This window comes from Oculina patagonica, chromosome 2 (genome assembly GCF_052425735.1).
Source record: "Oculina patagonica isolate OP01 chromosome 2, crgOcupat, whole genome shotgun sequence".
Lineage (NCBI taxonomy): Eukaryota > Metazoa > Cnidaria > Anthozoa > Scleractinia > Oculinidae > Oculina > Oculina patagonica.
Window position 1 is genome coordinate 38,613,538 of NC_135759.1, and position 24,351 is coordinate 38,637,888.

At 39.9% G+C, this 24,351-nt stretch overlaps 1 pseudogene across 1 annotated transcript in view; it reads right to left on the reverse strand.

Moving 5' to 3' along the window:
• Nucleotides 1-554: 554 nt before the first annotated feature.
• LOC144644645 (bone morphogenetic protein 1-like) overlaps nt 555-24,351 on the reverse strand; it is a 30,422-nt pseudogene continuing 6,625 nt past the window's right edge. The window contains exons 2-8 of the transcript XR_013569159.1: nt 10,182-10,574; nt 7,323-7,689; nt 6,546-6,917; nt 4,748-5,113; nt 3,937-4,305; nt 2,492-2,549; nt 555-2,111 (exon numbers count right to left, since the gene is read on the reverse strand). The product of XR_013569159.1 is annotated as a bone morphogenetic protein 1-like (transcript). The remainder of the gene's footprint in view (nt 2,112-2,491; nt 2,550-3,936; nt 4,306-4,747; nt 5,114-6,545; nt 6,918-7,322; nt 7,690-10,181; nt 10,575-24,351) is intronic.

Below are 24,351 nucleotides of genomic sequence, written 5' to 3' on the forward strand. Positions count from 1 at the left end.
TCAAAAACTAACATTTGATTAACGACTTGCCCGGAAGGAAGCAGTTACTTTTTATTTTACTGAGGGAGTCATTTGAGGTAGTGATTTGTTATATTGCACAACGAAGTCCCTGCATGCCACGTGGATGCGTGCTTCTCGATGTGTTGTGAAAAATGTGTTGGACGACCATGTGCTAGGAATTTGTGCTGCTGCTTGACCTCTGTGGCAAGTAAACCCAAGACGAGACCTGGAAAACAAGGTGTTGCCAGCACGCGTACGGCATTGTCCTGTCTGACAGAGCCCGACGTATGCAACTCGAAATTAAAGTTGTTTCTAGACTTGTGTGTTTTGAAGTCCCATTTTTTCTGGTCGCATGGACACCAGTTTCATTTCGAGACACTAAATGCTGACAGTTTTGTCAAAGCCAACTAAAATCGCGTCAACTGAATCGGTGCATTTGCAAACCTCCCTTTTAATGTGCGAAAATGTTTAATAATCACGCACACATCTGAGCTTTGTTTTTTTTTTACTGCATAAACTTTTATTCAACAGCAAATTTACAACAAAAGCGACGTTAAGAGAGTATTGATTAGTTGTAAATTTTATGATGGGAAACGGTCTCGCCTGAAAATGATCAAATTATCCCATTTCAAAACTATTTTATCAAAAGACTATATAATAAGACTATATATAATATACATGTATAAAAGATATGACGTATTGAAAATGTTAAAATATATTTTTTTAAACTATCGTGTTCGAAAGTATCCTATTAGAACACTTTTCTTTTTCTTGTCTATCCTATTTAGATCTACATTTATCTCGAAAAATCTCACGAAGACGAAGTAGATATAATCCTGCGGTTCTGTGCGTTCCATTAAAACTTAAACGTTTTTGCTACAATCAACCAGTTACACGGCATAAACGAAATTAAGTTGACTAATCACGCAAGATAATGCTGGTCCACTCGATACACACGAAGACCCAACTCCTTAAAAATACCTCCGCTATGACGACCATTTTGGCCCAATCAAAACCGCAGTCAGTTATTTTCTTTTTTAAAAGAAAACCTTCAACGCGATGTGGTTTTGAATACTCGATGATTAACAGGGTTTCAAATCTCACTTTACTTATACGTATTGGTGCTATGAAATGTATATAAGGCGCTACTGAAGTATTATTGTGTAAATAAAAAAACGACTATAACATTTACGCGGTATGGCCTTGCCACAACATTGCCAGAGGCACACATTATATACACACTTTTCTAAATTAAACAACACCAGCGACGCGAATCTTCCTGTAGCGCCAGTAGCCAACCATGCCGATCACATTAAACTGCCACTACAAAACGCCAGCGGTTATACCAATACCAAAAGCAACATTGAAAGACTGATCGATTAGCTATTAAATTTTCTGAATGGGAAACGGTCTTGCCTGAAAGCGATCCTTTTTAAAACTATCCCATATCAAAACTATTGTATCTTAATACTATTACCATGTATAATATATGAAAGCTATCCAAATGAAACGGTTATATTTTAAAACTATCGCATTGAAAACGGTATCCCATTGAATACATTTCTATTTGAATACATTTCCTTCTATCCTTTTTAAAACGAAATTTAGTTCTAAATATTTCACGAAGACAAAGTAAATATAATCCTAAGGTTCTGCACGAACAATTAAACTTAAACGTTTTTGCTACAATCAGCCAGTTATTTAATTGACTAATCACGTTAGATAATGCTGGTCCAATCGATATACAGGAGAAGCCCTCCTTATGGCCACGGGTTGAAAAAGTACACTCTTAATGTGACGTACCAACCCTTTAAAATAAGACCTGGTTTTGATAACTCGTGAAATCTCACTTTGCTTATAGGCCTCTTGGTGCAAAGAAATGATTAATAAGTGCTAAATATTCAACGTATAAAGTTGTAAATATAAACGACTATAAATTGACGCGGTATAGCCTTGTCACAACTTGCCCATGAAGACACAAATTATCAGTCTGTATACGCACATTTCTAAATTACACGACACCAGCGACGCGATTCTTCTTGAAGCACCAGAAGCCAAGTAGGCCGATTACAACAACCACGACTAGGAAAACAACAGCGCCAATGCCAATACTAGATGGGGAGACAAAAAAATTAAACATTTACAAATGTGATCAATGACTGGGATGCAAAGAGCTCCAATATCATCATTCTCGTTGTCATTATCATTATCATTATTTGATGGACAATGGCTACAATAAAATATCGATAAACAATTTGAGATATATTATTTGATTAAAAAGATGTCCTGGCTTACCTCATTAGTTTACCTAGGGCCTAGTGAAACCAGAAATCGAAACACGGAGGTGTGAAGGGAATGGGGTTACAAGGGATTGTATTCATATTATAATTACAGGCTGAGAAGAGCTTTTACGTTAAAAAAGCCTAGAATATCTACAATTTTTAAACGCCTCCAAAGAAAAAAAAATATGCTTATGTTTGTCAATTCTTACCAAGCACCTTGGCCAACATTCAACCCAAACCAGGCTTTACAGTGGGAGACAAATTCTCCTGTTAAAAAAAAGAAGTAATGCTATAGTTAACACTATTTGAAAAGATATATGGTGTGTAGTACAGGCTAGCTGTCAATTTTTTCTAGCTATTTTTTATCGATGCCAAAAAAATGATTGCGTTAATGAAATTAATTAACCGCAATCGATGACTTTTACGGTCGTATTTGGTGATTGTTTGTTTATAATTCATTAAAGGGACTGTGTCAAGGATGAGTTAAGTTTAATACGTTTTGCCAAATTCTTCCAATAAAACTAATGTTTGCAATAAAATTACTTATATTGATTTAATGACAAAAATACAACTTCATTTGAACCAAATGGGTCTGCTAGGCGTTATAATTTAAAGTTACAAGCAGACAAGATTAACTTTGAAAGCTGTTCAGCCTGACAGTATTTGCATTTGCGGTGTTATTGAAATGTTCCTTCGCTGATTTTAACGGTTAATTTAATATTTCACAGAATTCGGTGGCCTTTATCGATGCCTAAATTTGACTAAAATCCAAAAATGTAGAGTCGGTTCCTCACATGAATTAGTAGCTTTATTGACTGTAGAAGACAGGTAGCTAGTTCATCGGTGCTGGCGCCGAACTCTAGAATAAAATACTATTCTCGCCATAATTATTGTGCTGACAATTGTCCTGTGCTCATTCTTTGAACTTCTGCGTTCAGAAAAGCCCTAGAACGCAACACACTGACCCCAGACTTGCTTCGAGCCCAGACCTTTCGATCCGGATCTCACTTTGAGCTACGTTAGTCTTTAATAACAAGGCTACCATGCCTTCCACAAATCGCTAAATATTATAACAATATGTTCCACTTTTGGTAGCAACGAACCCCTAGAAACATGTTTTTGTTAAGCATTTATGACAAAGAAGAAACTTCAGAACCTTCAGTTTTTCTATCCTGACACATTAGTAGCGTTTCTTCAAGGTCGGGACACATTAGGCGACAAGTCGCAGCAACAGGTCGCTCCGTGTGCACTGCTTCAAAACAAGGCGCTTTAAAACATGCAGCGAATGTAATTTGGGAAAGTGGAAAAGTGAACCAGTTTTCCAATTGAATATGGCAAAAATACATGACGCTCTGTCATTGGTTAATTTATATTTTGTCGCAGCGACGTGTTGCAGAAGTGTGCACACGCTGCCATAACACTGCTTTCGCTCATTTTGTCGCTGCGATTAGTTGCATGTGTTCAAAATGATTTGAATTCGTGCAACTGATCCCAGCGACAACATTATGTCGCAGCAACAAAGTTTGTCGCAAAAATGCACCACCATGTCACACGAGGCAACATGTTGCAGCGACAAGGCGACATGTTGCAGTGACTTGTCGCCTAGTGTGTCCGGACCTTTAGTTTCATGTTATATAGTTTGCATTTTACTCACCAGCTTTAAATGTTGCTTTAAACCCTTTTCGTGTTTCCTTCGAGTCGCTTTCGAACTCCACCCACATGTATCGCCCAGTAGATGTCAACGAGGAATGTTCGCTGCCTCCACAAAACCTCTCTAACTTCTCTGAATTTCCATCCCTGCCATCTCTGACTTCAACATGGTCACACGAACATACTGTAGAAGAAGAAACGAAGCAGTCCTCCAAATCAAATGTTTCGAATGTTAGTTCCACAAAGTGGTTTTCCGGAACCTCTATTATCCAAGTGCAGGTGACGTCATTTGGGTAGTTTAACGGATACTTTGGACTGGTGAAGCTGCCGTTGCTTCCTTTCAATACACCGTTTTCAGGGCATTCATTTGCAGCTAAAATGAAAACAAAAAAAATAAAATGTGAGAATTTTTGCTGTCCGACAGTATACGTGGCGAGAACTCTGCCATTTGGGAAAATGACGAATGAGATTTTTACGCGAGTACGTTTTGCTTTGAACCAAATTCACAGCTAACAAAACTGGTTTTGCTATTATTATAATTTCAAATTAACCAAGACAAAGTGCAAACAAAAAGGACAAACAACAACACAATAACGTCAACTTAAAGTGCGCTATTGATAACTTGTGAAACCTAATGATTAGCTCTAGTTTCGCATCGTAGAGTAAATTTGCAATGGAACGAAAAAAAGGAGCAAAATTTATTTGTTTTTAAATTTTAGCAGGCATTGACAAAACACGAGTGTGGCGGACACATCTTGTATCACGGCACACCTTACAACACAGGAATTCTTCTTCTTTGTTATTTATTTACTTACAAACAGCTGTGTAAAACGCATTAAATCCACTGCTTGTTGCTTTCTTGTCAGTATCGAACTCCACCCACAGATATCGCCCCGAGGATCGTATTCTTGGTGGTTTTTCGTCTCCACAAATCGTCTTTAATTTGTCCGAACTTGCACTTCGGCCATCTCTCACTTGAACATGGTCACAGGTGCACAATGATGAAATGGCACAATTCTCCAGTTGAAAAGTATCAAACGTCAGCTCCACTTGATGGTTTTCAGGGACCTCTATAATCCATGAGCATCTGACACTGTCTGGATAGGCAGAAGGAAATCCTGGACTGGTGAAGCTGCCATTTGTACCACGCAATACACCATCTGTCGGACATCCACTGGAATCTGAAATACAAAAGAAAATAATTAAGTAGAGAATAGAGAACTTGTGGTAATGGTAAAGGCTTGGCAAAACGAGAATACATGTTTCCAATACATGTTTTGCAATACATGTTTTGCGCGGTTGCCGAGTTCCCCGCTGATTCGCAGTTTTTTCATACGGATGGCATTGTTTCCACCGTAAATTTTTGTTTACAAGAAGCAAACATTGCTTCTGCTATACACCGCACTGCTTTATACACCGCAGAAACATTACGTGTTTCTGCGTGGCATGGAACCATGGCAAAACGAGGTAACAATTATGGAAACATGTTTCTTGGTTTTGCGCTGCCTTAAGGTAGTGAATATCTGCTTCGGACCGTACTTTTAAACTTGACAAAGAATTTTGTTAAAATGCAGTTTATCTTGATAGAAAAAATATAAAAAGGAAAAGAATCGATGTTTATGAGGGTTCAAATATCCTGCATACTTACGAACAGCTTTGAAGAAAACGTCAAATCCGTTGCCTACTGTTTTGGAGTCACTATCGAATTCTACCCACATGTATCGCCCCTTGGATCGTAGAAGTTGTGTTGCTGGTATGTTATCTCCACAAAACTCCTTCAACTCTTCCGAATTTTCATCTCGGCCATTTCTCACTTGAACATGGTCACAACTGCATAATGATGAAATTGCACAATTCTCCAGTTGAAAAGTAGGAAATGTAAGTTGCACTTGATAGTCTTCAGGAACCTCTATTATCCACGTACATTTAACACTGACTGGGTAGGTCAAAGGAAATCCTGGACTGGTAATGCTTCCATTTACACCACTCACTATTCCATTTTTCGGGCATTCACTCGCAGCTGAAATACAAATGGAAAGGAGAAACAAAACAGCAGTAAAAAAAAAATGTCCGAAGTTTTTACCACCAAACATGAAAGGGATTTTCGTGGTAATGTCAGAGTAATAAATGCTACCGAGATCAGTATTTATCACTGTTCTTAAGAAGGACGTCAAGTTTGATTTTCTTTAAACAGCTTTTTGGTTAAAAGGAATTAGATCTTCGGGTTATATAGGTATAAAAAGGCTTTTATTTGACTTAAAAAATTTGAACTGATATAACTTTCACCCTGGACGTTCTGTTTATAAAAATGTACTTTTGTGGTTTCGGGATATAATTTCGAGCTAAGAGAAAACCGCAAAAATAAAAAAAAACAAATATTGACACACTTTCTTTGAGCCAACTGTATCGTTATTTTGTTTAATTTTTCAAATGTTTCTACTCAGGATAGCATTCGCTCTGTTGGAGAGGTCAAAGCAAAATTGTCAAACGACAACATTATTTTGTTTTTTCTTACTGGAGTATTTCGTACACTTTATGTGTAAGGTCACCACGCACGAGAAAAAGGAAGACTGATAGCTTATAAATGATTTAGTTTTCTTTTCAGATACTTACGAACAGCTTTAAAGAAAGCGTCAAATCCATTCCCTACTGTTTTGGAGTCGCTATCGAATTCAACCCACATATATCGACCCGAGGAGCGCATGCGTAGTGTGGGTGGTACGTTATCTCCACATAGCGTCTGTAACTTTTCCGAACTTTCATCTCGACCATCTCTCACTTGAACATGGTCACACGTGCACAATGACGAAACGGCACAATTCTCCAGTTGAAAAGTGGGAAATGTTAGTTGCACTTGATAGTCTTCAGGAACTTCTATTATCCATGTGCATTTGACACTGACTGGGTAGGTCAAAGGAAACCCTGGACTGGTGATGCTTCCATTTACACCACTCACCATTCCGTTTCTCGGGCATTCACTCGCAGCTGAAATACAAGAAAAAATTACACCATAATTATATCAGGGCAAAAAAAAAACTCGTTGTAAATTAAGAGTAAAATCTGTTAGAGACCATGAAGAAAGTTGCATTTTCGGCGGGAACATTTATGTTTGCATTTCGGCATAGATTGATGACAAAAACTGAATAATTGTGTCAGTGAGTTCTTGGAGTCATAGCCATTACTATATTTATAAACACCGGATGGTCGCGAGAAAAGGTTTGCATTGGGTACATTAAAGAGAGGCTTCGTTTCGAATGAAAACAGCTGAAAGCAATTGTGGAATTAAAGACCATAAGATACTTGATTTTAATATACTTAGCACCACGTAGAGCTTGTTGTAAATCTTGGGCGAGAGAAAAAAAAAGAAAGATAAAAAGTTAGTCTACTTACGGACAGCCTTGAAGGAAGCATTAAATCCACTCTCTTGCTGTTTTGGAGTCACTTTCAAACTCGACCCACATGTAACGCCCTGAGGATCGCAATGTCGGGGGTTGCTCGTCTCCACAAAATGTTTGTATCTCATTCGAACTTGCCAATTGGCCATCTCTCACTTGAACATGATCACATGTGCACAATGATGAAATGGCGCAAGTTTCTAATTGAAAAGTGGTGAATGTAAGTTGTACTTGATAGTCTTCAGGAACCTGTATTATCCATGTGCATTTGACACTGACTGGGTAGGTCAAAGGAAACCTTGGACTGGTGAAGCTGCCATTCGCACCTTGTAATAGACCATTATTTGGACATTGACTAGCATCTGAGAAAAAAATAAGGAAACTATTTATGGCAAGAAAAACAACAAGAACGAGTATGCTAATAACAAAAAATATATGATGTTTGTCTGTCTTTGAAACAGTGTACCTCAATTCCATTTTTGCATTTTTGTTTGTGTTTGACATAAAACTGTGAGAACTTTACAACAGCACCAAATACTTGTTACTGGCACCCTGTTTTTGATTTGTTTCAGACCGAGAAGTGAATTGAATTAAATTGCATTGAATTGAATGTAAGTATTCAATGTAAGTACTCAATGCGTTTATCGGTTTTAATATATCCGCGTGATGAAATGTACACCGTCCGATTTCAAACGCAACTTAAACATTAAGGTAACTCTCTTTTTAACCAACCAAAATCTGTATTTTGCGATCGAAAATGAAATTTCCAGCCCCATTAATGGACAAAACAATTTTAGATTGCAAACCGAACAATCCACCTCCGAAGGCAGATCGTTCAGTTTGGTAACTGAGGCTCGGTTCAGATTTTCATTCCCTTAAGCGAAGAATTTGGTCCGGATTCAGAGCATTATAGTCAGTAAGCTCGGCGCACTTGTCGTTGTCGCGTCGATCTTTTTTCTTGATTTCCGTTCCAGCTGACACGAAGATTTGAACAATCTGAATTAACTATATCCTAAAATGGTTGGTTGAAAGGAACGCTACCCAAGTTCGCTGTGGTGATTGGCGTTCTCCCAAGAGAATGTTCCCTTGGTTCCCAAGTATACACTGAATTTGGTCATTTCACGCTTTTTTCAGTTAAGGTTGAGTGGGAAATGTATCAAGATTTATAATGCACGTGCAAAGCTTATTATAGTGCTCATTAGATCATTTTTTTACGTAGTGCCGTTCAGTTACCGGCCATTGACGTCGTGGATTTCTTAGCCTCCCTATTGATTAGCAGCGGCGTTAAATAATTGCCCTTCGTTTTATTGAAAGTGTCTCTACATGGAAAGCACTTTACATTTTGCTGGCTTTTAAGCTGTCTTGTTAGCCGACATGGACGAATAAATAAATATTAAATAAACAGACAGAGAAGCGAAGCCCGCGGCGGGGACGACGACGGAGAGTCGACGGCGGCGGAGCGAAGGGACAGAACGCGAGAGACAGAGAGAAGAAACGAGAGACGAGGAGACAGCAGGGGACGAGGGCGCCCGAGAGGCCGCCAGCAGCACGAGGGACGCACCACGACCGGACACACGAAAACGGAGGAACGCACCAACGAGGGAGACACCCAGGACGACAGGGACCACGCCACGCCCGAAGGGACGGGAGCGGGCAGAGGCGGGCACACGGAACAGGACGGGAGGGAGGGGTCAAGGGGACGGCGGGGGACGAGTGTCATAAATCCCACAACGTTCCCGACGACACCCGCGCGCACGCGCGGAGAGGGAGGAAGGGAGGACGAAGACAGGAGGACGCGGGGGGGAGGAAGAGGGCAGGAGCGACGACGACGACACGCGGACCGGACCGCCCAGACACGCACCACCCCCACACGCCAGCCGCCGCGAGAGGCCGCCCCACACGCCCCACGCCCGGGGACACCGAACCGCAGAGCGCCCACCAACGGACGAGGACCCGAAGGACGCCCAGCGGGGGCGCACACCCGACGACGCCCCCGAGCCCCCCACCCCGGCGCCGTCCCGCGCCCCCGTGCGCGTGCCAGTCGGCCGTCGGCCCCCGCGGAGTCGCGCTGCGCCGCGACTCCGTGCGTCGGCCGGCCCCAGGCCGGGCCCGCCCGGGAGGCGGCGGGCCGCCCGGGGGGGGCCAGGCGCCCGAGGGCAGGGGGCGCGGAGCGCCGGCCGCGGCGGCCGCCGCGGGGGCGGCGCAGCGCGGGCCGGGGGCCGGAGGGGGAGCGCAGCGGCCCGGGGGGGCGCGCGCGGGCGGGGGGGCGCGAGGGGGGGGCCCGGGCCCCAGCGGAGCCGCGGGGGGGCGCCGAAGCAGCGCGGCGCAGGGGAGCGAGCCACCCGACAAGGGGGGGAGGGGAGCGGAGGAGGAGGGGGAGGGAGGGCGAGGGGGAGGGGGGGAGGCGGAGGGGGAGCGCCGGGGGCGCGGGCCGGGCCGCCGCAAGCAGCGCAGGGGAGAGCCCGGAGCGACCACACCAAGACACGGCACGGCAGAAAGCCAAAAGGGAGAAGAGGGCGAGGGCAGGCGGGAGGAGAAAGGGAGCGGGAGGCGGGAGGAAAAGACGAGGGGAGGGGGGAGGAGAGCGAAAGAGCAAGCGAGCAAGCCGGAAGGGGGGAGCGCCAACGACGAGAGCGCCCGGAAACCGAAAACAGGACAGGGCCGACGACGACAAGACAGCGGGCGCACCGAGCGGCCCCCGAGCACCCCGCGGCCGCGCCAGGAGACACGAGGACGAAAGGGTACTTAAAGGCCACGCCGTTATAGAATACTAAGAGTTAAATATTTTTTATCTTAAAAATTTGTTGTAACATTAAACTGATTGGTGAAACAAATAATGGCGAAATATACATACCAACAGCGGTGTACGTCGCATTAAAACCTTTCTCGTTACTAAAAAGATCTGAGTCAAACTCTATCCACATGGATCGCCCAGATGATTGAACTGCAGCGGGATATTCGTTCCCACAATATATTCCCAGTCGTTCAGAGCTTGCAACTGTTCCATCCCGCACCTCAACGTGATCACAGCTGCAAACTGGTGACGGTAAAGCACAACTTTCCAATTGAAAAGACTCAAAACTTAGACGTACTAAGTGGCCTTGTGGAACTGTTATGATCCATCTACACGTCTCGCTGTTTGGGTAGTTGGACGGGTAGTTTGGACTGGAAAAGCTTCCAGACGAGCCAGTGAGAGTAGTGCCACTTGAGCTGCACTGTCCTTCCACTGAGGACAAGAACGTTAAAGCTGAAAGGAAAGAAAAGTAGCCGTGCATGTTATAATTAGCATGTTATGTTATGTTGAGCGTCAAATTATACTGTCAGAACATTATACGGCAAATCGATAAGCAGCAAAGCAAAACAAAACTACGCAGTGTGAAATAAAAGAAATTTCATGCACAACAATTCATAATTATATTGTTCAAGAAATTTATATACCTATGGTAGGATTTAACGAGTGCTCCCCTGAGTAGTCTGTTATTCCAGGGTGCGTGTAAATTATTCGATAAAGACAAGCTATAGCTAAAGCATGGAACAAGATTCGTTTTTCGTATTGTATTGATGCTATTTTCCAGTGACAAGATAAAAACTACTCGGCCTCGGGGAGCAGCCCTTTCTCATCGAGCGGCCGGGGCAGCGGGCACGGGCGGGGGGCGGGGGGGGGGGGGGGGCGGGGCGACCTCCCTCTTTCTCTCCATCATCTCTCCCAGTTAATGCCATAAACAGATGATCGAGACAGGAAGTTTAAATCAATAATTTTGTGCAATAGAGCTTGTAACCGCAGTATTCTGTTGACGTCAATAGCGTCGATTTTGTATAACAATTTTATACAAGTATTGTTTTGACTAATAACGAGTTCGAATGAAACGAACATTTCTATTAAATTTCAAATTTTCAACTAATGATTTCTTCAAAATGTAAAACACAGTTCGTATTGACTGTTTGTTTATGTTGTTTTCAAAGTGTTTTAATTGCAGTGTCAGTTATTTTAACGAAAGGTTAATAACTCGATTTTGGAACCTTCGAAGATGTTCTACATAACAAAGAGTTAAGGTTTGCGTTAGTTAATTACTTTTACACCTCGAGGGAAATATTCGAAACATTTTCTGCCTTTAGCCGGGTCAGTTCTACTGCAGTAGACTACCAATTCCTTAAACCTCCAGCAGAGACGAAAATTGAGTTTGAGAAATATAATCGAGCGTAGAATTGCAGTGTTCGATTGAGTTAAGCAAATGACTCAGTTTGGTTCGAGTTATCGCAAGGTTCGAGAAATTGGCATTCCATGCACTTCAGGCAAAGGGCAATTAAAAGGCATATTTTTTTTCGTTTTAAGCTTTTTCTGTTGGTTTGTTAGTCTCCCTGCTTTCAAGGCTAGTTGCTTTATGTGCAGTCTTGTTGCCAGAATTCCATTTCAGTATTATATAACGAAAACAATAACTTCTTTTTGAAGTTTTTAAGTTTAGCATTACTGGTGCTTCATTGAATTTCCAAGCACTTAAGGCAATTGTTAAACAGAAAGGCGTAAGGAATACGCTGATTCCTTAAACTCATTCATTTCATATGATGCACATCACAGTATTTGTTAAGGAAATACGGGGGGCCCGGGGGGGGGGGGGGGGGGGGGGGGGGGGGGGCCATACAGTAAACAGCGATATAAGCCTTGCATCAAAATATTTATTCTTGCGTGCAAATATTTCTGTCTCGTAATAACACTAGATAAAGAATGGATAGAGCTAAAATAACTGAGTAACTGGAAGGAGTTAAATTGATTCCCGTCGACTTCGATAAGTTACAAACTAAGAAAGTGACACTACTGACAATAATCCTAGGGTTATTATACCCATACAAAAAAACGTCTAAAGGTCCAACAAAACTGACTAACTATGATCAGGAAAAGCTGCTGAGAAAATGTTACAACCAAACAACCTTAGGCTCATAGGGTAAATGAAATGCTGATCACAAAACATGACAAAAGTAAGATAAACGAATGGAGTCCAGTTTTTCTACATGCTGACTGTTTAAGAAACCTATAAGTAATTCTACAAGATCGAGTTAAAATATTAATCTTAAGTATAAATTTGCAAATAAATAGGCCTTATGCATGATAACGTCATCAGCTCAAAATCACTACCAAGCCTCGTTTACGCAAATTATTCGCAACCTTTCGCCACCTTCATGCAGTCTTCACGTGGGTATTCTTTTCATCTTTGTTGCTTTAGGAATTCGTTCATGATAATATTTATAAGTTTGTACTTTGAAAGCGAGGCTTGGTGGTGAAACAAGCCAGGTTGACGTAAACATGCAGAAGGGCTATTCCTGTCTGCAGTCGCAGTCAGTTGCCTGTTTACAACAACTGGTGCTTCACAATTGTAGTCAAGAAGTTTTCGTACAGTCTGCTTGCCTTTTACACAGATGAATCTTTTGCAAAAAACAATTGAACTAGGTAATCTTTAAGTTTTTGAGGAAGCTGATCTCTTATGACTACTATATATGCCGATCGTTACGACGGCGAAGTCAACGCTGACATCAAAATCAAAAGGTTTCTGTTACAGCCAAGTATCGTTCAACAGAGTGCTTTTTTTCTTTTGTTTTTCCACCAAGTGAACATTTGACAAAATCCATCACCAATTACAGGTTGCTACATGCCTTGTTGTGCCACACAACAGTGTTTATATAATTCAGTACCAGTAAGCTTAAAATAAAAAAGAGCTTTTTAAGACACTTATTGTACTGTGTATTACGTACGCTCGTGTTTAGTTTCCTATTAGTTCTATAACATTCAAATATCTATGGAAGCTTAGAGAATAAGTAAACGGTCATAAAGTAACTTGAAATAAAAAAGTTGAATTGCCGAGACTACAATTAGTGGCTGCAACTTTAAGCCTGATTTTCACTAGCGACGCAAGCACAAGCGCAAGCACAAGCGCAAGCACAAGCGCAAGCACAAGCGCAAGAATAAAAGCTCTCATTTCACTATGAAGCAAAAGCACCGACTCAAGCAAAAGTACAAGCGCATTGCAGTTTTATGCTTGTGCTTGTGCTTGTGCTTGCGGCAAGCACAGGAACAAGGAACAAAATTTGTCTTTTTTGCGTAATTGCGCTTGTGCTTACGTCGCTAGTGAAACCAGGCTTAACGGTTAATAAAACCGAAAAACCAATTGGAATTGCTTTCAGTTTGACCTTAAAGTCCAGGAAATGTCTACAACCAACAAATCTGAAGTTCAAAGGTTATAAAGAAATGCTCTTACCAAAAGCGAGATAAACAATTGGAGACCAGCCCATTTTCGTTCCCATCCTATCTGTCCCTGCGATGAACAGGTAACTGAACAGAGGAAAACAGACCAATGCAGGAAGTTCAAATCATGTGATCAATAGAGCTTGTAACCGCAGTGATCTGTTGACGTCAGAAGCCTTTTGCTGACAACTGCTAGAGTCTGTTTTTCTTCTTTAATCAATTCATAAAAGCATTTTACCTAACAACGTGTGTTTGACTTAAACGAGATATTTCTATTAAGTTTTCAATTAAGTCATAACGTTCGGAACCACTAATTTTCAACAAAATTTAAAACAGAGTATCAAAACGCAAGATTTACTGTTTCTTGGTTGAACTTAAAATTTGTTCATTTCAAAGAGTTTATTTGTTTTCACAACAAAGGTGCTATTCAAGTGTTTTGTTTTTTTCTTGCTTAAGCCAGGTCATGTTTGTTATGTTCCATAGAAATGAAGGTCAATAACTTAACAAAAGACCAATATTTGCACTGAACAAATAGAATAAATAATTCAGGTCCAGCTGCGTCTAAAACACAAACTAAGAAATATTTATCATAACACCTACTTTAGAATGAATGTTGACAACTGTGCTATTCGCTTTAATGAAAGAAGTAATTTTTTAAAAGAACAACTGAACTTTTCTTTTAAATTATTTCATGGAAAGATGACAAGACATTTGAAAGTCTTAGCATACATTCCAAACTCCAGTAAAGCTACATGCAAAAGATCAGCCAAGCATATGCTGTTCCTTTTCTTGGTACCTTTTATAGTTATTTTTTTTTATTTTTTTTTCTGAAAATCAGCTCATGTTTTCAGAAGAAACAATAAACATAAATTGCCGTTACTTCCGCATCGTAACTCTGAATTCCATCTCGTAATAAACATCATATATCTCTTTAGTACCCCACACAGTGTAAATAAATGAAATCCTCAACTACTATATATTCTACACTATATAACATATATACACTATATATCATAATGTCTTTATGTACCATCTAGAATCTGGATAAGCGCATAGGGAAATGATCAATACATAATCTAAACGCCGTTGCCGCAAGCTATAAAAATTATATTGATCTAGAGTTTTCTTCAAAGTGTTCTTCACAACAAGGGGTTTTGGTTTGCGCAGGTAGTTATTTTTACATTTCAAGGGCAATATTCAAGTATTTTACCGCTGGAGCCGGGTCAGTTCTGTTATGTTTATTTTGTAAATGGAAAGGCCAATAACATCACCTGGAAACCAATTTCTGCACTGACGCAGATAGTCCTTTATTCAGGTCCAGTTGTGTCTGAAGCACTCACACTTGTGAGTGAGCATGTTGTTTTAGAAAGAACGACGGAATCTTTCTTCTGGATTATAGCAGTGATCTAAGTGTCGTAAAAGTACTAGGAAAATTCTGCTTGCAGGCTAGTGTTTACAGTGGAACTATCTTATTATGCAAAAAATGCTACGTTTTAAATTTAACCTACACAAACGAACAAGAGACGATCGATCTAGATGAACTTAAAATAAGGAGGATATGGCTAAATAATAAAATTAATATTAGTACAACTTAACGATAATTATTTTATCAAAAGAAAAGAGAAAACCATCAAAGGAGCCAACAAATACATGCAGTGTATATAAACAAATTTCGACATTAATGCAAGTGGAGCCCAATTTCTGGGCTGACGCAGATAGTAATAATAAATAAGTCAGGTCCAGATGCGTCTGAAACACACACACTCCTGAGTAAAGTACTTAATTTAGTGAAGTATACTTTCTGCTTCTTTCTGAATCATGGCAGTTTCATAAGTATCGAAAAATTTGGAATTTAGGATTCATGCAAAAGAAAAAAGACAAATTTGTCGTCAATAGTATTCTGTCTGTTTGTTTGGTTTTAGAAAAGAAACACTAACAGTTCCGTGTTTCAATTTATAATGACGTCTTGAATTCGCAAGTACTCGGTGAGCATCTAATTTCAAAAATATCAATAACTGTTATCGGGGAAAAAACTGTGGCGCCAAGAGATGGCAGAATCCACAAGTTTATTCCAACATATGACGTACCACAAAATGTACGTTTCAGTATATGACGATCAGTAAGGGTTTTGAGCTTGTCGCAGAAATGAATAGACTTTACTATGGAAATATCCTAGTGTACACTTAGTTCTAGAGGAGAGAGGGATATGACGATATCGCGTATTACTGAGATTTAAAATTGCCGGGTTGGAAAAGATCGTATCAGTACAACTTAACGGTAACTATCCTATCAAAAGAAAAAAATAAACCGTTCAGACCAACAAGTTAAAAAAAAACAAATACTGGTTGCTAAATGTCTTATTGTACCACAAAAGTGCGGCCTTTTTTAGATACTTATCAAGAAATATGCCAAGTTTGAAACAAAAAGAGCTTTTTAAGACTGCATTTTTCGATTGAAAATAGATTTCTCTAAATGTCAATACCCTCGAATACATATAGAAACCTCGAGTAAAGATCTTTAAATATCTTGAAAGAAGAGCGAGTCGTAAAGTGGCTCAACTTATACGGTGAATATACGACAGAAAATACGCCTTAAGACCCAGTAGGACTGCGTATGACTTCACAGTTAAAAAAAAAAAAATCTACAACAAACAAATCCTATGTTTATAGGTAATGAAGAAATTTTCTTACCGAGGGCAAGATAAACAACTGGTGAGCAGCCTTCTTTTGTTCCCATCCTGTCCGTTTCTGCAATAACAGGTGACCGATCAACACTGTCTAAGAAGATCAACAATCTTAAACAGGAAGTTCAACTGAATCATGCGCACAAAAAGAGCTTGTTGATTTTAATAGCCTTTTGTCGTATCCAGCAATGTTTGTTCTTTTGTTGTGAAGTGTTTTAGTTACCAAGGTTGTTCAAGGTTACTCTTAAGCTTAAGGTCGCGGGGGATTTACAGCTGATCTGAGCGAATGCTGACCTGATCAAACTATCCCGGAGATGGATTAGCTCATACAGAGACATAAAGAAAAGAAAAAGATATGATGGAGGATGACAACGGCGAGATAGCCACGATGCTGCCAAAGGGAGAACGATCGTGGCAGAGTTTGTCGAACGAGTAGGAGACAGCACACTGTGATCTTGTCAAACTAATCAGTCAATATCTCTAGAGTGTCATAACAGAAGCGGTTTTTTAATTTAAAGTTTTCCAGCAAGTTATGGCGGTTAAAATGCGCAAATTTTATTGAATGCCTTCTACCTCTCTAAAAGCGCTCTTTTAAAATTCCGCCTCTGTTATGACACACTACAGTATTCCTAGTTTACCTCTCTGCAGTGGCAGCTCATGAAGTTCTATATCCGCGCTGAATTCTCTGCCACAAAATTGTCGGAAAAGTCCAAACTTTGAGATTTCCGAAGGTGTCCCGATCTCAAAACACGGTTTCAAAATGGTAATTATATTCCACGCGTTTATGGTGAGAAGAATCATTTTCAAAGAGACAGAAAATTCCAGACGCAAACACATCAAATCACGCGCGCTTGTTCATTTCAATAGCTTTTTATGCAAATATCTCGTCGTAAAGTTCTCGATGTCAGTCGTTGAACTTCGTGATGCGCTTTAAATAAATGCATAAGGATGAGCCTAAGGTGTCCCCCGTGACCTTAAAGTAGGTTGCTCAAGGTTTAGCCCACACTCGCAGTTCCTTTGTTTTTAGAGCAGTCTTGCTTCAAAAGAGTCGTTTGGATTGTCTTAGTACCGTTTCTAAGAGTAGGCATTTTTGGGAATCAGTGCTGTCCCTGTGTCCTACCTACACCAGATTCTTGTTTAGGTTCTTAGTCCAACTTATTTTAATGAAAGCAGTGATCGATGCATGCAGTCTATTAATTTTGCTTAATGAGGTTGGGTTCGTCGGGAAAAAAAACTTATACACTATGTTTTTGAGCGAGAAATCATGGCCGGAACTTGGCGACCAATATTTTTAGAATCCATGTGCAATATTTAAGAATAACTGTTCCAGAGGAGAGGGGAGAACGAGTGGTGGGACCGAGGAAGACGAGCTCGAGTTCCCCCCCGAACACAGGCCAGTCAGCGCCCCGAATCCCCAGCCCACGCCGGATCACCGGCCAAGCGGCCCGGAGCGCCGAGCAGGAAGGTGCCGCCGAGGTGACGACCGACGCGCGCGAAGCGACGGAGTGGGGACGGACGACTGTCGAGGAGGAAAGGAGGCCGCCACAGAGGGCCACGTCGCCTGGGTGGCCGATGTCCCGAGTGCCAGGCGTTGTGCTATTTTCTAATTAGTGTTTCTTAGTTGTTTATTTGTTGTGTCAGTTCAATGTTTTGTAGAGTCAATGATCCATGAGGATGGTTTTCAGCCATTTTTGAGTGCTAAAGAGGGGTTAAATTCATTTTACTTTTCACAAAGGGAAGGACATTAACATGTTGGAAGAGGTATGCCCGGCCCTGAAGCTACAAAATCAATTAATCAGGTCCGGATATACTAAAAAATATTCTCATAAAATAAATATAGCACTGATGTTGGAAACTGTTATTTTGGTTGAGTTTAATTCCGTTAACATGAATTGACGTACAAACAGTTTTTCTGACAATGGACGCCCACTGAGCGTACTGGGGAACCATGTTTTTATGCGAAAGATACTTATTTTACATACTAATCCAGAGCGAGGCTACTTTCGCCTTTTATGTGCGCCTTTGATGTGCGCCCATAGATCTTTATATAATGCAAAACTTAACATTCATTCAGAAAGTTCAAGAAAGAAAGAATAGCAACACTGCATAATTTTAGTGTAGTTCCCGCATTCGTAGTGTACGCTCTCTATTGATTACGGAATTGGAACACTCGAGTTGCTCTACACAACAAAGGGTTCAAGTTAGCTATTGTTTTTAAGCAATATTCAAGTAGTTTAGTGCTTAAACCGGGTCAGTTCTGTTAAGTGAAGTATGTAAATATAGAAGGTCGATAACACGTACGTTGGAGACCAGCTTTTGCACTAAAGCAAGCAAGACAATATATCAGAGTTTGTTAGTCTGATTTAGTTGCGTCGTTGTGTCACCAAAAACACACACTGCTGGGTACCCATTTAAGTTGAAACGTTTGCAAGTATACATTATGCTATAGTTGTGTTAGAAAGAACGACCAAGCATTTCTGCTGGGTCGCTGAAGTTTTCTAAATATCAACTGGGGCATACGACTTCCCGCGAAAGACATTATTACGTTTTTATGTGGTATTTGATTAAGCATATCCTGTTTGTGCGTTTTATTGGTTCGTTTGCTTTCTAGCTCTTGCGAAGACCGAGGTAAACAACTTGGGGGCAGCCATTTTTTCGCCCCCATCATGTCTACATGTGTCTAAATATAAGTAAATAAAAGATCTTATACAGGAAGTTCAAATTATGTGCACAGTGGAGCTTGTAACCGCAGTAGACTGTTGATGAAATAGTCTTTTGTAATTAAAGCTACCACTCGTTAACACAGTCTACTTGCTTTGTAGAAGGGAAAAAAAAAACGTTACTTACAATTTAAACATTACTTACAGTCCGAACGCTTCTTACACTACTACAATAAGAATATGTACTTACAAGCCTGACATTAAAACTGCTGGAGCGATCTGTGGTCATAGCTTAAGATATAAAAAATGTTTAAAACAGATCTGCGGTCTTCTTCAGAGAATGTTGTTTTATATTTTTAGATCTGTTTAAAACATTTTTATATTTTAAGCCTAACATTGCTTACTAAAAACATGTGCACGCTACAGTAATAACAACTACAAGTATATTATGCTATGGGGAACGGAAAGAAAAAGGAAACATAACAATGCAAACACCAGCTTTCTAAACAAAAGGTTAAAAAGCAGGTTTCGAAAAAAGAGTGACCTAAAAAATATATCTATATATTTGTTGGTTTCTTAAAATGGTAGAATGGAAAGGGAAATTATCTAAATTAATACAGGAATAAAGATAAAATCTTATACAGGAAGTTCAAATAATGGGTTCCCGCGAATCTATTGTTAGAAGTTTAATCATTGATCATGCGATGGGCATGCATTCCATCGAGAGGAAGAAGCGTGGGGGCATGGAAATACTCACATTTGCATAGCCTTTAATGGCGAAAAGCACAAGGAAAGTGAGTGGAGTACGTACCAGCTAGAGAGAGGCGAGTAAGGCTTCGTTTCGGTAATAAAAGTTCCTTAATAAGACTTGATGTTTTTTAATGTACCCTTTATTTCACAGACATACTACGACCTTAACAATTATGACTAATTCCAAGATTTTCAATTAAAATGTTCTTAGATGCGCAAAAAAACTACATTTCCTAATAATATTTTCTACCTTTACAAGAATTACTCCTTTGACTCATTCTAAAATGTACATTAAGAATGATCTGAGATGCGCACAAAAAACTAAATTTTCTAACAGTATTTTCTATCTTGTTCTTTTTTCTCAAAATTACCTAAATTCTATCAAGTGCAGTTCATACGAATTCTTTCCAGTCCTACACGGTTATTTAAAGTACTAACTAAAAGACAGAGTATCAAAAATGATAACGAAAGGATTATAGAGCTTAAAATTAACGTCACCGCAACTCTATTGCGGTAATTAAATTACCGTGATTGAATGACGCATTAGACTTTTTTTAACGCAAACTCGAATACCAAGCACGAGGGAGTGGAAGCAACCCCCTACGCCGCCCGATTTGCGCTGGCGTCCAGTTCTCTCCCGATTCTTTTCCTGGAGTTACGTTAAAAATAACCGAACAAAGTGGGCTTTGTACAGTCTAATGACATGTGATTATTATTATTTTTTTACAATCATGATTTATTGCTACTATAGTACCCCCCCCCCCCCCCAATGTCCTAGCGTGTCGCTGCTTACAGGGGTGGGATTGGAAAGAAAAAGCCGGCACTTTTCAATCAAAATTTTGTGCTTGATGTTTTACACCGGATTTCTCATGTGCTGTTTCTTGTCACTGAGAAATATCTAGGTGGCGTGGAATATCAGGTGAAAAATTGTCAAAGTTGACATTCAACAACCAAAAAGTGGCATCATCTCGGAGCCATTAATTTGCAATTCTTTTTAATCGGTAGAGTTCGCAAAACCTTACTTTTGCCAGACCGGTAGCCGCAATTCCTTTTTTTTTCTTTTCACTTTAGCATTGTTCTTCTTGGCTTGCAACTACATGACAAAGCGGCCATTTTATTTGGCAAAACAATAAAAAATGTTTTCATGAAATTTTCATGATAAAAAGGGTTCAGTTCCCAGCGAAGGGAAAAACTTTCTTCTTGTCCATAAGCATGCCCGCCGCGACGTCAGCTGCAACTCAGCAATAGAGGACATAGAAGAAAATGGTTGCGAAGCCCGGCAAACTTCAAAGGAGCAAGAAAAATGAAAATATATTTAAATGTTTACGACTGTACATGTACACAATCTTTTTTGTTTTAAACAATATGAATAAATACGTATAATGGACGTTTCGATTGGTTAGTTCCGTAGACAGAAGTAAACAGCTATTGCGTTTTGTGCACGGTGAAGACCAAAAAATGCGAACTGGACAAAGAACTTCGTCAAGCGATTCACTATGCCTTTAGCAACCATTAGTCTGCTACAGCGCACACTCGGTCGCCCGACAACTTCTAAGTCGTTTCACAAAGGCAGTTTCTCTCCATCCATTTATTACTACAAAGGCAGTTTCTCTCCATCCACCCCCCCCCCCCCCCCCCGTGTATGAAATGCTGTATCACAGCACTACCTACACCCATAAAGCAAAACAACAATAACACCTACAATAATTAATATAATGACACCAATTGTCGTACCAACACTAGAGAAAAGGAAAAAAAAAATAAATGAGTCAGTAATAGGTAGAGTCAATTAATATTATAACAATTACCCTGAAAATAAGTTAACTATCTTGATGTGAATTTTTCTTTTTTGAGTGCAATGAACTGAAATTGTTAATACGACCAAAAAGGCACCATTTCTAACAAAACCCGTTGACTTCGTCTCTCTTTTGAAAAGACAGCACTCAAAAGCCTAATCTTATTGTCAGAGATGTTGTAAATCTCTAAAATAAAAAGAATGAGACTACACTGGGTTTAGTTCTTTTTTACTTAGTAGCTATTTAATTATGCATCTTTGTTCCTTCATAATTATTTACTACTTATTCGAAGCACCAGTGTGTGTTGACTGTGTTGCTTTGGCTAAGCTCTGTTTGCTGGGACAAATTAAAAATACCCATTTTGGATCTTCTGGCCACAGGGGTGGCCGTTTATTAACATAAAATTGACTGAAAGAGCAAAAAACATAAAAAATATCAAACCAGCAATTTGAGGGAAAAGCCCGTACAAGGAACGAGTGAAAGCCCAGCCCCACCCGAAGCCAAAGCAACACAAACAAGGAAAGCATCTGTATAGTAGAGTAGACAGATAGGAAATATGTTTAAATAAATGACTAAATTACGATATAGCAATGCTTTGGGTGCTACACAGTCAAAATTAAATCACCTAAATAAACCGTGCGACATACCAAATATCATTCAAGTAAAATTAAGATTAAATAAATGGCTAAACGAATAAAAATAGCACTGCATTGGGTGCTACATTGTGAAAAAACAAGTCACCTAAAGAATACTCAATAAACTTCTGTACGTTGCGCCGCCCCTGCTAGTACAACAAACAGAAATCAGTCCCTCGAGTGAAAGAGGATTGGGGACGGTTGCCTCAATTCTATGTAAGGACATGTAAAGAACATCCCGTATGCTCTTACGAGGGAAGCTGGGAGATGCTTATACATGTCACAGGCTGCATAAAGTTATTTATTTCCAAAAATAAATAGCCTAAAACCTTAAAGCTATATCATGAACAGCAATAACAATAATATTTTAATACTGTTTGATGAAATACGATCATATGATCAAAACTATATTTCTTCTTAGATTGTTGTTCCTGTACGAAACTCGAAAAAGTTGTTCTAGATCGATGTTGCATGTCATGCAACATCGATGACATTTGCTCTCGGGTAGTTTATGGGTAAATACTTGTGTGACCATGAAAGTTATTAATGGAAATGTAAAAGAGGGGAAACCTCGGGCCATGCGGGCCATACTTCCAGAGTTTTTCCGGAAGTCCGGCACACTAACTATTAATTTTAAATATTTAAATATTTTACTGAAAAGCCTGTGGGGACGTGAAATAAAATGTATGTATGTACATGTATGTATTAGGCCACCGGGCCTCCAATCCACATGGTCAGCACTCCTAAGTAAATCTTAAAGGGAATGTTATGTTATGTAAATGTTGTTTATAGTGGTCAATGCACTTAGCTTAGCCAAGCTAGGTCTTGGGCTTGCCACACAAAATGACGCGAAACAAATATTTTTTAATAAACATAATGAGCTTAAAAATCCCAACTAATGGGAGGCCGACCAGTTGGCAATTTACAAGCATGACTGAGGAGTTGAACTCGTTAATAAAATTTGATTAATGAGAAGTAAACTTACCATTTTGTTTTGCCAACTTCCCAGCCAAACGATTTATGACAATAGGACTTCCACCTTTAAGAAGAGAAGAGTTACATGAGTATGGTAATTAAACTACCTAAATTAAGGCATCAGTACACCTCAATTTACACATCTTGTAAGGAAAATTTAAGGTGGCTCTAAAACCGCTCCAGATAATTTCTTTTTAATTTGAAAAAAGTTGTATATATATATATATTATTCAATAATAAAAAATGGGGTTCACCGGTCTCGTCTTTGAGTGTCAAGCTCTTAAAGCTTAAATTAAGGATGTTTTTAACAGATAATACCGTTGCTCCGTTGCTATGGTTATCTGCGACATCAAGAAAATAACCACAATTTGTATATTAATGACTGGCATTTGTTTGATACCATTTTTGTAGTGGTAACTAATAAGTGTTTGTAGCACTGACCCATCAAAGAATAAGAGCTGAAAAGTGCTGGAAACTGTTGTGAGCCTCCTCAAGACGGGTGTTGAATGAAACCTAGCGATGCATGTTTGTAAAATCGCCAACACCGTTTTGGAGGGAGGGTCGAAGACAGTCTGTAAGAATACAGTTTCCAGGTAAGTCGCCTGGCTCCGAAAATTCACGCGCCGAAACAAACTCGATAAATGTAGAATAGTAATTTTGGCTTATTTTCCAATTATTTATTTAGGGTTGTCTTACTAGACATTTTGAAATATATGGTCGTGTTCTACGTTAATTAAACTTTCAGAAAATGTATAGATTTATGAGGCTTTCTCATTAAGCGCACTTTTTTTAAAAGCGCGAATTCCAAACACGGTAAATCTACATATATAAAAAGAGAAAGAACTAAAAAACATAAATTGCAAGAAAAACAATTACTCATAGCTACAACAAGATGGCGTTTCGTCAACAAAGCAGCATCTTATTTTGTCTGGCTCATCGGATGATCTTGGGCAGTAATCTCTTGTGGTTTTCCCATCGTTACAACGGCTTCCAAGTATTTGGCAACACGATGGCCCATTGTCATAACAACATATGGGATGCGTAGCGTTATTGCAGCTCGGCGGGTGCTTGGGATTTGTGCAGAGGCCTGTGATGATAAGCAGGAAAAATGCATGCTTTTTGTTGACTTTGTTATGACGATTACTTTAACGTTAGGTGAAGTTTTAGTTTTAGAAAAAAATAACTTTTTTTCGTGGCCCTGTTTTCTCATTTAAAACAACTAGTAGACTTGATTGCGAGATAGCTCCAGTCGTGGGCAAATTAGCTTGTTAAAAGAACTCACTGGGAACA